Source organism: Mobula hypostoma, chromosome 1 (assembly GCF_963921235.1).
Source record: "Mobula hypostoma chromosome 1, sMobHyp1.1, whole genome shotgun sequence".
Classification (NCBI taxonomy): Eukaryota; Metazoa; Chordata; class Chondrichthyes; order Myliobatiformes; family Myliobatidae; genus Mobula; species Mobula hypostoma.
The window spans coordinates 146,939,782-146,954,856 of record NC_086097.1 but is presented as its reverse complement, the minus strand read 5'-3'; the positions used below and the strand labels follow the sequence as shown (position 1 = coordinate 146,954,856).

At 44.3% G+C, this 15,075-nt stretch overlaps 1 protein-coding gene across 3 annotated transcripts in view; it reads left to right on the top strand.

The window, feature by feature from the left end:
• The window catches only part of LOC134351458 (corticotropin-releasing factor receptor 2), a 235,965-nt gene that overhangs the window by 140,243 nt on the left and 80,647 nt on the right, over positions 1–15,075 (top strand). The gene's annotated exons all lie outside the window — the stretch shown is intronic.

Genomic DNA, 15,075 nt, shown 5'->3' with positions numbered 1-15,075 from the left:
CAAATGACACTCCACTATTTGAAAAGGGAGGGAGGCCATTTAACCTGACCAGTAGTTGGCCAGATGGTGGTGTCCATTATTAAGGTAAGATTTAAAGATACTTGGAGGCATGTGATAAAATAGGCTGTCAACATAGTTACTTTATGGAGAAATCTTGCCTGACAAATCAATTGGAATCATTTGAGGAAATAACAGACGAGATAAACAAAGGATGTTTACTTAGATTTTCAAAAGGCCTCAACAAGGTGCCACATGGGAGGTTGCTAAACAAGATAAGACCCCATGGTATTACAGGAAAGATACTATCATGTACTGAGATTGCTGATGTACAGGAGTCAGAGTGGGAATGAAGGGGCTTTTTCTGTTTGGCTTCCAATAATTAGTGGTGTTCTGCAGGAGGCTGTGCTGGGACAGCTTCTTTTCACATTATATGTCGATGATCTGGACAATGGAATTGCTGGCTTTGTGGCCAAGTTTGCAGATGATGCAAAGAGGGGCAGACAGTGTTAAGGAAGCAGGGAGTCTGCAGAAGGACTTGGACAGATTAGGAGAATGGGCAAAGAAGTGGCAGATGAAATAGAGTGTAAGGAAGTATATGGTCCTTCACTTTGGCAGAGGAATAATGACATCAGCTATTTTCCAAACAGGGAACAAATTCAGAAAAGAGGTGCAAAGCCTTAGAAGACAAGGGCATCCTTTCAGAACAGAGATGAGGAGGAATTACTTTAACCAGAGGGTGCTGAATCTGTGGAATTCATTGCTTCAGATGGCTGTGGAGGCACTGAGTATATTTAATGTGGACCATGATAGGTTCTTGATTCGTGACGGCATCAGATGTTATGGGGAGAAGGCAGAAGAATGGTTTTGAGAGGGATAATAAATCATCCATGATCGAATGACAGAGCAGATTTGATGGGTCAAATAGTTAATTCTGCTCCTCTATCTTACGGTCTTATGGTTTAAAAAATGCACATTGGCGTTCACCCTGGTGTTGTGATCAACAATGATACTTCCACCATCACCTGTCAATGGTGATCTGGTCACTTTAGTTCATTGCTCTTTATCGGAGCCCCTTCTGTTTTAATACTCTGCTGTGCTTCATACATTTCAAACAGTTAAAATAACTTTAAGTAAGTAGACAGAGCTTATGGCGCTAAAACCGAAGCTCGGGGAAGTAGGTAGTGTTGATACTATAGATGTCGATTTTTTTTTGGAAATTAATTATGTTTTACATTTTACATTAAGGAATTGATAAGATGGCAGTTTACAATTAGTTGGCAGGTAATTACTGTGTACAGGGCTGATGTTACTGCATTTCTAGCTACAAAATTACAGGAGTGTTTAATGCATGAAGCCTAGTTGCAAGGAGTACTATTCCGTCAGAATGTGAAAACGTGGGATGATCAAATACACTATAACCTCACATCTCAGACTGGTAGCATGCAGATCTTGCACCATGTTTACAGTTCAAAGTAAATTTATTATCCAAGTACAGATACAACCCTGAGATTCGTTTTCTTGTGGGCATTAATGGTAAATATAAAGAAGCACATAGAATCAAAGAAAAGTCACACACAAGACAAACAAACAATCAATGTGCAATAGACTTCAAACCGTGCAAGTAAAAAAGGGGGAAAATAAATAAGCCATGAATATTGAGAACATGAGATGAAGATTCATTGTATTTGAGTCAATAGGTTGTGGCAACAGTTCAGTGTTGGAGTGATTGAAGTTGAATCAGGTTAACCTTTTTGGTTCAAGAGCTTGATGGTTGAGGGGTAATAACTATTCCTGAATCTGGAGGTGTGGGTCCTGAGGCACCTTACCTCCTTCCTGATGGCACCAGTGAGAACAGAGCATAGCCTAAATGGCGGGGGTCCTTGACAGCGGATGCTGCTTTCCTGCGACAGTGCTTCTTGTAGATGTGTTCAATAGTGGGGAGGGCTTTACCCCTGATGGACTGGGCTGTATCCACTACATTTTGCAGGTTTTTCCATTCAAGGACATTTGAGTTTCCATACCAGGCCATGATACAACCAATCTGTATACTCTCCATCACACATCTATAGAAGTTTGTTGAAGTTTCAGATGACATCACAAAGCTTTGCAAACTTCTAAGAAAGTAGGGGTCGCTGCCATGCTTTCTTTGTAATGGAACTTGCGTGCTGGACACAGGACAGATCCCCTGAAATGATACTGCGGAGGAATTTAACATTGTTGACTCTCCCTACCTGATGAGGCCAGGCTTATGGACCTCTGGTTTCCTCCTCCTGGAGTCAATATTCAGCTCCATGTGGAAGTTCTTTTATCCTCTATGGCATCAGATGAGGAAAGGCCATCAGCTGCAGAGTTTAGGAGATTATGGAACAGTGGAACTCACTGCACAATTGGAGAGAACCATAGAGCTGTACAGCACAGAAATGGGCTCCTTCAATCCATCAAGTCCAGAGAAAATAGAACACTACAGCACAGTACGGGCCTTCAGCCCATGATGTTGCCCCATCCCTTCAACCTACTTGTAACCCTTCCCCCCAACACAGAATGATAGATATTTCTATCATTCATGTGCCTATCTAAGAGTTCCTTAAATGCCCTCAATGTCTCTACTTCTACCACTATCCCTGGCAGCACAAATGGAAAATACAACACTCCCTTTGTCACTATCTACACTAATGCCACATACCTGCATTAGATTCACATCCTCTCCTGCCTTGCTTATTTAAGAAAATAACTAACTCAATGTTTCTCGAATTTAATAATCGTATCAAACTCTGCCAACTCCTGCAGCGGTGACTCACGAGTATCATCAGTTCTCCTTTGCACTACCTCACTATTCCTCTTTTACGGTATTTATTTATTTATCTATCATAATTGCAACTAATAGTAATTTCTTATGCTACCGCTGTACTGTACTGCTGCTACAAAACAATGAATTTCATCACTCATGTCAGTGACAGAAATATAATTCTGATACTCTCTGTGTAAAGGGCTTTCCCACAAATACCCTTTTAAACTACATCCACTCACCTTGAAGTTCAAATTTCAAAGTAAATTTAAAGTTCGTATATGTCACCATATTCAATGCAGATTCATTACCTTGTGGCCATACTCAGTAAATCCAAGAAACATAATACAGTCAATGAAAGACCACACCCAACAGGACAGTCAAGCAACCAATATGCAAAGGACAAACAACTGTGCAAATAAAGATCATAAGACATAGGAGCAGAATTAGGCCATCTGGCCCATCAAGTCTGCTCCAACATTTGATCGTGGCTGATTCTTTTTTTCCTCCTCCTCAACACCAGTTCCCGGCCCTCTCCCGTAACCTTCGATGCAATGTCCAATCAACAACCTATCAATCTCTGCCTTAAATACACCCAACGATCTGAACTCCACAGCTGCATGTGGCAACAAATTCCACAAATTCACCACCCTTTGGCTGAAGAAATTTCTCTGCATCTCTGTTTTGAAAGGGCACCCCTCTATCCTGAGGCTGTGGTATCTTGTCCTAGACTCTCCCACCATGGGAAACATCCTTTCCACATCTACTATTACTAGGCCTTTCAACATTCAAAAGGTTTTAATGAGATCCCCCCTCATCCTTCTGAATTCCAGTGAGTGCAGACCCAGAGCCATCAAATATTCCTCGTATGATAACCCTTTCATTCCTGGAATCATCCTTGTGAACATCTTCTGGACCCTCTCCAATGCCAGCACATCTTTTCTAAGATGAGGGGCCCAAAACTGTTCACAATACCCAAGGGGAGGCCTCACATCCTTGCTCTTGTATTCTAGACCTCTTGAAATGAATGCTAATATGGCATTTGCCTTCCTCACCACTGACTCAACCTGCAAGTTAACCTTTAGGGTGTTCTGCACAAGGAATCCCAAGTCCCTTTGCATCTCAGATTTTTGGATTTTCTCCACATTTAGAAAATAGTCCACACATTTATTTTTACTACAAAGTGCATGACCATGCATTTTCCAAGATTGTATTTCATTTGCCACTTTCTTGCCCATTCTCCTAATCTGTGTAAGTCCTTCTGCATCCTACCTGTTTCCTCAACACTGCCTGCCCCTCCACCAATTTTCGTGTCAGCTGCAAACTTGGCAACAAAGCCATTTATTTCATCATCTAAATCATTAATATACAGCATAAAAAGAAATGGTCCCAACACCGACCCCAGCGGAGCACCACTAGTCACTGGCAACCAACCTGAAAAAGATCCTTTTATTCCCACTCGCTGCCTCCTACCAATCAGCCAATGCTCTAACCATGTTAGTAACTTTTCTGTAATACCATGGGCTCTTAACTTGGTAACAGCCTCATGTGTGGCACCTTGTCAAACATGAGATGATGAGCCCTTGAAAGTTAATCCTCAGATTGTGGAAACAGTTCAATATGTGGTGAGTGAAGATGAATGAAATTTTCCCCTCTGGTTCAAGAGCCTGATGGTTGAGGTGTAATAATAATAATAGTAATAATATAACCCATATCTTTCTGATTTTGATGCTCCTCTCATGAGAAAGCACCATTTACTACACTTAATATCATCACATATACCTCTATCAGGTTGTCTCTCTGCAGCCTTCACTCTAAGGAAAATAACCCAGCCTATTCAACTGAAGTCCCTTAACTGAAGTCCTCCAAACAGGCAACATCGCTGTGAAGCAACACACACAAAATGCTGGAGGAACTCAAAGTTCAAAGTACATTTATTATCAATGTATATGTTAAACACCCTTGAGATTCATCTCCTTACAGGCAGCCGCAAAACAAAGAAACCCAAAAGAACCCATTTTTAAAAAGACTGCCAGAAACCCAATGTGCAGAGAGATAAAAAACAGATTGTGCAAACAGTAAAATAGTACTAGGAGAGGAGAGGGGACCATACAAGAAAGGGCAGGAGGGGGGGATCCAGAGGGAAGTGATAAGCCGGTGAAAAGAGGTAAAAACCCAAAGTGGGGAACAGAAAAGGGGAGGAGGAGGAGGGAAAACATTTTTTACCGGAAGGAGAAATCGATGTTCATGCCATCAAGTTGGAGGCTATCCAGACGGAATATAAGGTGTTGCTCCTCCACCCTGAGCGTGGCCTCATCTTGGCAGAAGAAGAGACCATGGACCATCCTGTTCGAATGGAAATGGGAATCAGAATTAAAATCTTTGGCCCCCAGGAAGCTCCAGTTTTGGCAGATGGAGCGGAGGTACTCGATGAAGCAATCCCTCATTTTACGACAGGTCTCACCAACGTAGAGGGGGCTGCATCAGAAGTGCTGGACACAGTAGGTGACCCTGCAGATTCACAGGTGAAGTGTTACTTCACCTGGGAGGACTGTTTGGGGCCCTGAATGGAGGTGACGGTGGAGGTGAATGGGCAGATATAGCACTTAGGCCATTGCAGGCATAAGTGCCAGGAGGGAGATTAGAGGGGAGGGGCATCCTATTGAATCCCTTCTTCACTTTCTCTTGGTCAAGTACATCACATATAACAGTCTGAGTAAAGTTTAACCAGTGTTTTTGTAAAGTTGAAACATAATATTTCAATTTCTGTACTCTGTGCCCCAACCAATGAAGGCAAGCCCTCATTACCACCTTATTTACTTGTATTCCACCTGATTTCTTAGCAAATAGCATGTGTCAGGCAGTGATGACTTTTGGGCTCAAGATATTGGAGGCAGAGGGAGACTTGGTTACTTGCGGATAGACAGAAGAGCGCTGGGTAGTTCATTAAATCTCATTCTCTAACCAATAATTAGTTGGGTAGAGTCTTTCTCCTGGAGCCAATTCCATGGATGACTCAGCTGAAGGAGGAGAAATGTCCAGAGAGGAATAGTTGTATGGGATTCTATAGTTAGGGAATTTTTTTTATGAATTCATATGTGATTCAGGAAAGTGTGTTGCCCCCCCTTGTGCTAGGGTCAAGGATGTAACTGAGTAGGCACAGAACGTGTTGGAGGGCGAAGGTGAACAGCCATTGGCTGTGGTTCATTTTGATATCAAGGGGTGTGATCCAGCAAACAGCTGGGAAAGACTAATGAAACATCTGAAGCAGGGCTTCATTTCAAAGCCGCAAGGGAATCTGTAGATAATGCAGTTGCTATATTACTCCCAGTGCCATGTGCCTGTGAGTATAAAAAAACGTGGAATGTGTATATGCATGTGTGGTCAGAGGTTTAGTGCAGGAAGGAAGGTTTTATAATTTTGGGGCATTTGGAATAGTTCAGGAGAAGGTTGATGCAGTTTATGTCTAACATAATATATGTCAGTCAGTATAGGATCACTATTCTGGTTGGTAGGTTTGATAATACCATGGGGGAAGTGTTCATCCAGTGTGGCAAGGTGATAAAAAGCTGAGCAAGTATTCATAAGGAACAAAATTAAGCAGCAGGCCAAAAGGAGTCTGACCAGTAAGCACAAAATGCAGGAAACGTAGTCAACACCTGATATTCACATGAAAGTATGATGTTTTAACCATGACTGTAATATGTTTAAAGTGACCCAGAGTGGGATACTTCTGGCTGAATTCATTAAACCTACTTTATCCTCAAACAGAATTGCTTGGGTGTCTCCTCGAGACTGAGTGCTTACTGACAAGGTACAGGGCTTTGACATGAGATGACGTTGGGAATAAAAGGTAATACAGGTGGTGTTATTGGTTGAAGAATTAATCATGGCTTTGATAGCTAATGAAATGCTGAAAGAATGATTAGATGAGGAGTTCATTGAAGAAAAAAGGATGGGCAATCGCACTGTTGGAAATGTAATCCAGACCTCCAAATAACACAAAGCAGATTGAGGAGCAAATGTGTAAGCAAATTTCAGGGCGATAGTTGACCAAATTTGAAGAAAGTCTGCAGATGCTTTCAATACATACAGCCAAAAGAATAACTAAGGAAAGAATAGAGCACCTCTGGATCAGAAAGCTGTCCTACGTACAGTATACAGGTGGGTTTATTAATAGAAGACTGACACTGTAGTTTGGAAAAATGTATTTGAAATATTGGATGGAGTAAACGTAATAAAGAGGATGTATTGGGGCTTGTTATCATTTGAAGAGGGAACATTTACTGCCTTGGATGAAACATTTCACAGGCTGTTAAAAGAGAGTGTGGAAATTGCTGAAGCTCTGACACCATCCTCCTTTTTTTCTTGTCTCTAGGGTGATGCCAGAGGATTGGAAAACTACTAATTTTGTATAAAAGGAATGAAGAGATAAACCGAGTAATTATAGGTCATTTAGTTTAACATTAATGTCATGCAAATATTTGGAATTAATTCAAAGAAACAATATAACCCCTCATTTAGAAAGGTATAAATTAATCAGGAGCTGTCAGCATGGATTTGTTGAAAAAAAGTCTTGTTTCACTAGTTTGATTGAATTGTTTCAGCCAGTAGCAAGGAGGGGTGAATAATGCAAGTACATTTCATGCACAGTACATGATTTCAGTAAATAGACAGTGACACAGGTTATAGAACCTCTGTCACACAGTGCCAAAGATCTGGATTCAGTCCCAGCTTCAGGGTGCTGTCACTGGGGAGTTTGCATGTTCTTCCTATGACCATTGGCTTGCTTTCCTGAGGTTAGCACAGTGATGCTGTTAAAGAGCTCCTGCCTCACAATGTTAGAGAACAGGGTCTGGGTGCAGCTTGCACATGGAGTTCATGCTGTGGTCTCCTCCCATGTCCCAAAGATACATGGGCTGGCTGCATAATTTCTACTGTGCATTGACCTTAGCGCATATGTAAGTGGTAGAACTTGGGGTGATTAAATAAAATGGGATCAACATTGGATTAACATATATGGATGGCTGATGGTTGCATGGACTTGGTGCCAAAGTATCTGTTTACGTACTGCATCTCTTTATGAACCTACAAGGTCTCATATGATGGTCGATTGAAAACTGTAAAGACACATGGGTTCCAAGAGAGAGTGACCGTTGGATCAAAAATTGGCTAAGTGGCAAGAAGCAAAGTTTAATGGTTGAAGGTATGTTTGTGACAAGAAAGGCATCACTATGAGGTTCTTCAAGACAGCAAATTTCCTCATTGGTCATTTTTCCTATACTAATGAGTTAAGATTGAAATATAGAGGCCACATGAAGAAGGTTGCAGACGTTGCAAAATTGTCTGCATGGTTGACAATGAGAATAATGTCAGGAAATTGAGACTTGACCTGAATGCAGGACAGTGGAGATGATTTAATGGTGAGCAATCACTTTAATAATATACTGAAAAATAACAAGCCACAAGGGGCCACAAAACAAAAGAGAACGGTGCTTAGCACAACAAGGAAAAAATGTAACTGAAGACTAGGAGCAACTGGGACCGGCTGGTTCTTCGAGTGAATAAAGGACTATGGATGAGAGCTGGGTTTAAATATCCTGCAGGTGATGGTTTGGAAATGTGTGACAGGTGACCTCTGTTAGCTGAGGGGAGATTAGAAGCTGCCTGAATGTACAGGCCCCCTTCCTACATCTGGCATCTGATGGCTCAGGATGATCTGGATGAGTCTAGTTGAACTCCTCGATGAGCAATGGAACCAAGATGAAATTAGACAGCACCCAAGATCTTTGTTCCACTTGATCAGGTACTGCACAGGCCATCCATAATGATGTGGATCTATCGATCAGTGAACCGTTTATATTGGAGCATTTTCCACCATCCCTGGTTCCGAAGTTGCAGGCTCAGGTGGGTTGAGTGGTCCATGGACAATGTACTTGAGGCAGGGCATGTGAACTGAATTGAATTGACTTTATTTCTTACATCCTTCACATACATGAGGAGTAAAAATCTTTATGTTATGTCTCTGTCTAAATGTGCAATCTGCAAATTATAGTAATTTGTAAAAAATAGTATGTACAACAGGACAGTCAATGTAGCATAGAAATACAATTGTATCAGCATGAGTAGTTCAGTCTGATGGCCTGGTGAAAGAAGCTGTCCCGGAGCTTGTTGGTCCTGGCTTTAAGGCTGCAGTAGCGTTTCCCAGATGATAGCAGCTGGATCAGTTTGTGGTTGGGCTGACTTGGGACCCCAAATATCCTTTGAGCTCTTTTTATGCACCTGTTTCTGTAAATTTCTTGAATCATGGGAAGTTCACATCTACAGATGCGCTTGGCTGTCCGCACCACTCTCTGCAGAGTCCTACAATTGAGGGAATTACATTTTCCATACTAGGCAGTGATGCAGCCAGTCAGGATGCTCTTAATTGTGCCCCTGTAGAAAGTCCTTAGGATATGGGGACTCATGCCAAACTTCTTCCACCGAAAGAGGCACTATTGTGCTTTTTTCACCACACAGCTGGTATGTACAGACCATGTGAGATCCTCAGTCATGTGTAAGCCAGGGAACTTAAAGATGTTCACCCTCTCAACCCCAGATCTACTGTTGTCAATAAGGGCTACCCTGTCTCCATTCCTCCTGTAGTCCACAACCAGCTCCTTTGTTTTTGCAACATTGATGGAGAGGTTGTTCTCTTGACACCAGTGTGTCAGGGTAATGACTTCCTCTCTGTAGGGTGCTTCATTATTATTTGAAATAAGGCTAATCAATGTAGTATTGTCAGTAAATTTAATTAGCAGGTTGGAGCTGTGGGTGGTGACACAGTCATGGGTATACAGAGAGTAAAGGGGGAGGCTTAGGACACAGCCCTCAAGGGCTCTTGTGTTGTGGGTCAGAGGGACAGAGGTGAGGGAGCCCACTTTTACCACCTGCTGGTGATCTGACAGGAAGTCCAGGATCCAGCTGCACAAGGCAGGGTGAAGGCTTCTTGTCTGAGCTTCTTGTCAAGCCTAGAAGGAATTATGGTGTTGAATGCTGAACTGTAGTCCAAGAACACATTCTCACATAAGCATCCTTCTTCTCCAGATGTGTAAGGACTGTGTGTAGAGCTGTGGCTACTGCGTCACCTGTTGATCGGTTGTGTCGGTAGGTGAATTATAGGGGGTCCAGTGTGGGTGGTAGTATGACGCAGATGTAGTCCTTGACCAACCTCTCAAAACATTTGCTTATTATTGAGGTGAGTGCAACAGGACACCAGTTGTTCAGACATGTTACCTTGGTCTTTTTAGGTATGAGAACAATGGTGGATGTTTTGAAGCAGGAGGGCACTCTACACTGGGAGAGGGAGAGATTAAAAATGTCTGTAAACACACCTGCCAGTTGTGTTATGCACATCCTGAGTACCCGGCCTGGGATGCCGTCTGGTCCCGCAGCCTTGTGACTGTCCACTCAGAAACACCTGTGTACTTCAGCCTCAGAGATGACCGAGGTGCAGGCTGCTTCAGTGGCTCTCCTCGGGGGCTCACTGTTGGTGACATCAAACCGAGAGTAAAAAAGATTTAGCTCATCTGGGAGAGAGGCAGCGATGTTGGCAGCACCATTGCGTTTAGCTTTGAAATTTGCAATGGTGTGCAGTCCTTACCATATGCTGGGTGTGTTGTTGGTGGAGAGTAGTGTCTGGATCTTATCCCCGTATTGTTGTTCCGCTACCTTGATGACTGCGTAGAGTGTAGCTGCATTTCTTGAGTTCCTGTTGGGTACTGGCAATGTAAGCTGTCTCGAGTGGTTAGTGATACTTGCTTGGAACTGTTGATACAAGGTTTCTGGTTCAGATAGACGTTAATTGACTTTAGGGGGACAAGATCCTCGATGGGCTTCTGGATGAAGCTTGTGACCCTTTCCGTGAACTCAGAGACATCTTCATCATGGAAGACATTCCAGTCGATGTCATCAAAGCAGTCTTGCTTGGACCAACAGTGGACGGTTTTGAGTATGGCCGCTTCTTGCTTCAGCTTCTGCCTGTACATCGGCAAAAGCAAGATGGACGAGTGATCTAACTTCCCAAATGGCAGACGTAGAAGTGCTTTGTAAGCGTTGCGGAAGGGAGAGTAACAGTGATCGACTATACAATCTCCTATGTGCTCACCTGGATGTGTTGACAAAACTTCGGAGAGACTTTAGACAACAACACTCTATAAAATCTCCAGTGATGATCAAGGCAGCCTCTGGGTATACAGTCTCCAGGGTGCTGATGGTCTCGTATGGTTCCTTGAGAGCCAGGTCAGTATCAGCCTGCGGCAGAATATACACAGCTGTGATAATAACAGCCGTGAACTCCCTAAGCAGCCAGAAAGGTCTACACAGCAGCACAAGGTACTCCAGATCCGGGGAACAATAGGATTTGAGGGCATGTACGTTCCAGGGGTTGCACCAAGCAATATGACCATGAAGCATATCACACCTCCTTGGTAGGTGTGATCCTGAGGGACAGTGGCAGATGGAGATGGTTAATGACTGGGTTTTTGTGATGGGTAGTCTAAGGAACCAATTAAACAGAGCGAGAGGTTATAGAAATTGATTTGCAGTGGCAGATCTTGGGTGGACAGCCAGACATAGTCCTCAGGTGGGACTACTTTGGCTGGAGACCAACAGCAGTTAACCTGGCCACAGTAGATGCAATTGGTAGCTCCATGTCTTCTTTCAAGTTTTCAGGCATTGGGGAACCAGGGTCCCAGCAGACAGGACTTCCATCGTTGACTCCTCCATGGAGAGCAACAGGGGCATAGAGCACTTCAAAGGGTGACGTACCTGTGGCAGAGGAGGTATATAGATTATGGGACAGTTCAGCCCAGAGCAGATACTTCTTCCGTGTTGAAGGTTTAGAAGCAGCGAAACATCGCAAAAACTTCTCCTCTTGCTGATTGGCTCTTTCTGATTGACCATTGGTTGGGTGATGGCAGCCAGAGGACAAATTCACTGAGGGACAGAGGAGGAAGCAGAAGGCTCACCAGAAGCAGGAGAAGAATTGTGGGTCTCAGTCGAAAACAATATCCTGAGGGAAACCGTGGAGGTGGATTATATGTTAGAGAACCAGGTCCATTGATTCAGTGGCTGATAGATGTTTGGGGAGGTTAATGAAGTGGGCTGCCTTGGAGAAGTGGTCCACCACTGTCACAGTCACTGTAACCTCAATGGAAAGGTGGCAAACCCACAGCAATGTGGGACTACAGGCATCATGGAACTGGTTGGGGGCAACAGGATCCCAGAAGGCTGCTGATTGGAGGACTTGGGCTCGGCATATTGAAGGCAGGCAGCACCGCGACTGGTGTCACATAACATCAAGAGTCCATTGTGCACCTGGATGGTACCAGAGAGGGTAAGGAGTGGGCCCACAGGAGTGCCTCAAGAGCACGTGGCCTCCAGCACATACATGCAGTTGTCAGGTGTGCTGGCTGGAGAATGTTTGTGCTGTAGAGCCTTGCGGATTGGTTCTTAAGATCCCAGATGATCAGGGTGAGGATCTGTGAGGATGACATGATGGGCTGAGGGTTGATCTCTGTGATAAGGTGTCCAACTTAGTATTCTTGGAGCCAGGTCAGGAGGAGATGAAGAAGTTGAATTTCTTGAAGAAGAAGGCCCAGTAAGCCTGATATAAGTTCAGTTGGTGCATCTGTTGATTAGATGTGAGGTGCTGGTGGTCAGTCCAGATCAGGAAGGGCTTGATGTTTCCCATCAGCCAATGTCTCCACTCCTTTAAGGCTCATTTAATGGTGAGTAGCTCCCTGTCTCCTCTTCTATAAAGGTGCTATGTAGAGTTGAACTTGCTGGGAAGAGGGCACAAGGGTGTGTCTTCCCGTCTGGTCCTCACAGGAAGAGGATGGCCCCGGTGCACATCTCTACCAGAAGAGGTCTGGAGGGGTTCAGATAATGGAGAATGAGAGCAGTCATGAAGTATCTCTTGAGCTCGTGGCAGAAAACCAGATTATCCATGAGGCAGATAATTTGGTGAGGGAGGTGAGAACAGTAGTGATTTGGCTGTTGTTCCTGATGAAATTGTTGTAGAAGTTGGAGAAGCCCAAGAAGGGCTGGAACTGTCTGAAAGAATGTGGTCGGGGCCATTGGACTATGCTGTGCTCTTTGTCTGCGTCCACTGTTATGCCTTGGGGCAAAAGGGCATAACTCAGGAAGGAGATGGCTGTGGTGTGGAACCAGCATTTCTCTAACTTGCAGTACAGTTGGATTTCGAGGAGGTGATGAAGGACTGAACGGACATGGCAGACATGGTCTTGAGGGTCCTTGGAGAAGATGAGGCCGTTGTTGAGGTAGATAACCTGTGTAGCATGGCTCAGAGGATCATGTTGATGAAGGTTTGGAAAATGGCTGGAATGTTGGAAAGTTCGAAAGGCATCACCAAGTATTTGTAGTGGCCAGTGTATGCTATCTCCCTGGTGGATGCGGATCAGGTTGTACATGCTCCATAGATCTAGTTTGGTGAAGATCTGGATCCCACGAAGTGTTTTGAGTGTGCTATCCAACAAGTAGAGAGGTTTTAGTTCTTAATAGTGATTTTGTTGAGTCCACGGTAGTCAAAGCAGGGATGAAGACCCTCATCTGTCTTTTTGACAAAGAACTGGAGACTGGGATGGGTGAATGAAGCTGTGCTGTAGCGTCTCAGCGATGCAGTCATTCATGGCTTGGGTCTCAGGCAGTGACGGGGAGAACTGATGACCTTAGTGAGGGGTGGTGCCAAGGGGAAGGTGAATCACGCAGTCGTGTGGTCTGTGAGGTGCCAGGGTACTGCCCTTCATTTTACTGAAGGCAATGACCAAATTGTGGTATTCCTGTGGGAGTTTGGTGAGGTCAAGAGTTTCCTCCATCCCCACACATTTACGGGGTGAAGTCAGTTGCGATTGCAGGCAGGTGGTCTCGCAGGTTGGTCCCCATTTCGGCAGTGAACCCAATGACCAGGCATGAGTGTAGCCGGGGGTAACCCAAGATGAGGGGAGTGTTGGGTGAGTCGATAAGGAGGAATTGGATGGACTCCTGTTGCTCTCCAATGCTCATGTACACCGGCCATGTGTGCGCTCTGACCATCTCAGACCTCAAGGGGTGACCATCAATGGCCATGATGCAGAGGGGCTGAGAGATAGGCTTGGTAGGGAGACACAAAGTCTAGACCAGAAAATTGCCTGCCGTGCTGGAATCTACCAGAATCTGCTGTGTGTGCAGAGCTGTCCAGGTGTGGAGGAGTACCGAGAGATGAATTGGGCTATGTTGTTGGATTGAGAGGATCGGTGGGGGGGGGGGGGGCGCAAACTTACCAGACAGAAGGCCCTCTCCTCTAACAGGTGGTGCCATTTTCCCAGACGCAGTAAGCATACAAGTTGTTTCTCCACTGGCAGTCGCTCTGGAGGTAAGTGGTGGTTAAGAGAGGCCTTCCTACCTGTATGGATTCTGATGGCATTGGTGACAAGGGTTCTGTAGCTTGAAGTGGTTCTGAGAATGGAACTGTGGTTCTGGCTGATGATCGGGAGAGTCAATCACTAAGACATTTGTCAATTTGTTGGACCAGAGTCGTGAGGCTTTTGAGGCCTCTGGGCATCTCCCACGTAGACAGCTAGGCTTTTAAACATTCTAAGAGGCTGTCTTAGTAATGGGCTACTATTACTTCAGCATTCCAGCCATGCTCCACTGCAAGGGTCCTGAATTCCATGGCGTAATCCAACACCAAGCATGAACCTTGACACAGCTGAAATATCCAATCCACTTTCCTCCTTCCACTTGCCAGATGGTTAAAAACCTGGCACATCTCAGTTGTGAATTCCTCATAATTATTGCAGACGGTGATTTCACTGTCCCAGTTAGTGGCAGTCCATGTTGGAGCTCACCCAGTCGATAGAGAGATGACAAAGGTAATCTTGGCTCCATCCATAGAGTACGGAAATGCAGTAGCTCAAAGTGCAAGATGCACTGGGACACACTACAGGAAGGTTGTATTTGTACTGAAGTGGTTGTAGGAGAAATTTATGGTTATTGCTATGTCTGCAACAACGTTAGTTATGTAGAAAGTTTAGGGGATTTAGGGTTGTTTTTCAGAACACAGGCAGCTGAAGAAAATATTGAAGAAGGGCCTAGAACAAGCAAAGAAGAAAGGCACTGTATTTCTGTTAGAGAGACCAGGATACATAGATTTTAGGTAATTAACAGCATGTTTAAAGGTGAAGTGAGGGTATTTTTTCACCCAGATGTGGCAGTTGTCTGGAACTTGCTGCTTGATCACCTGCATTACA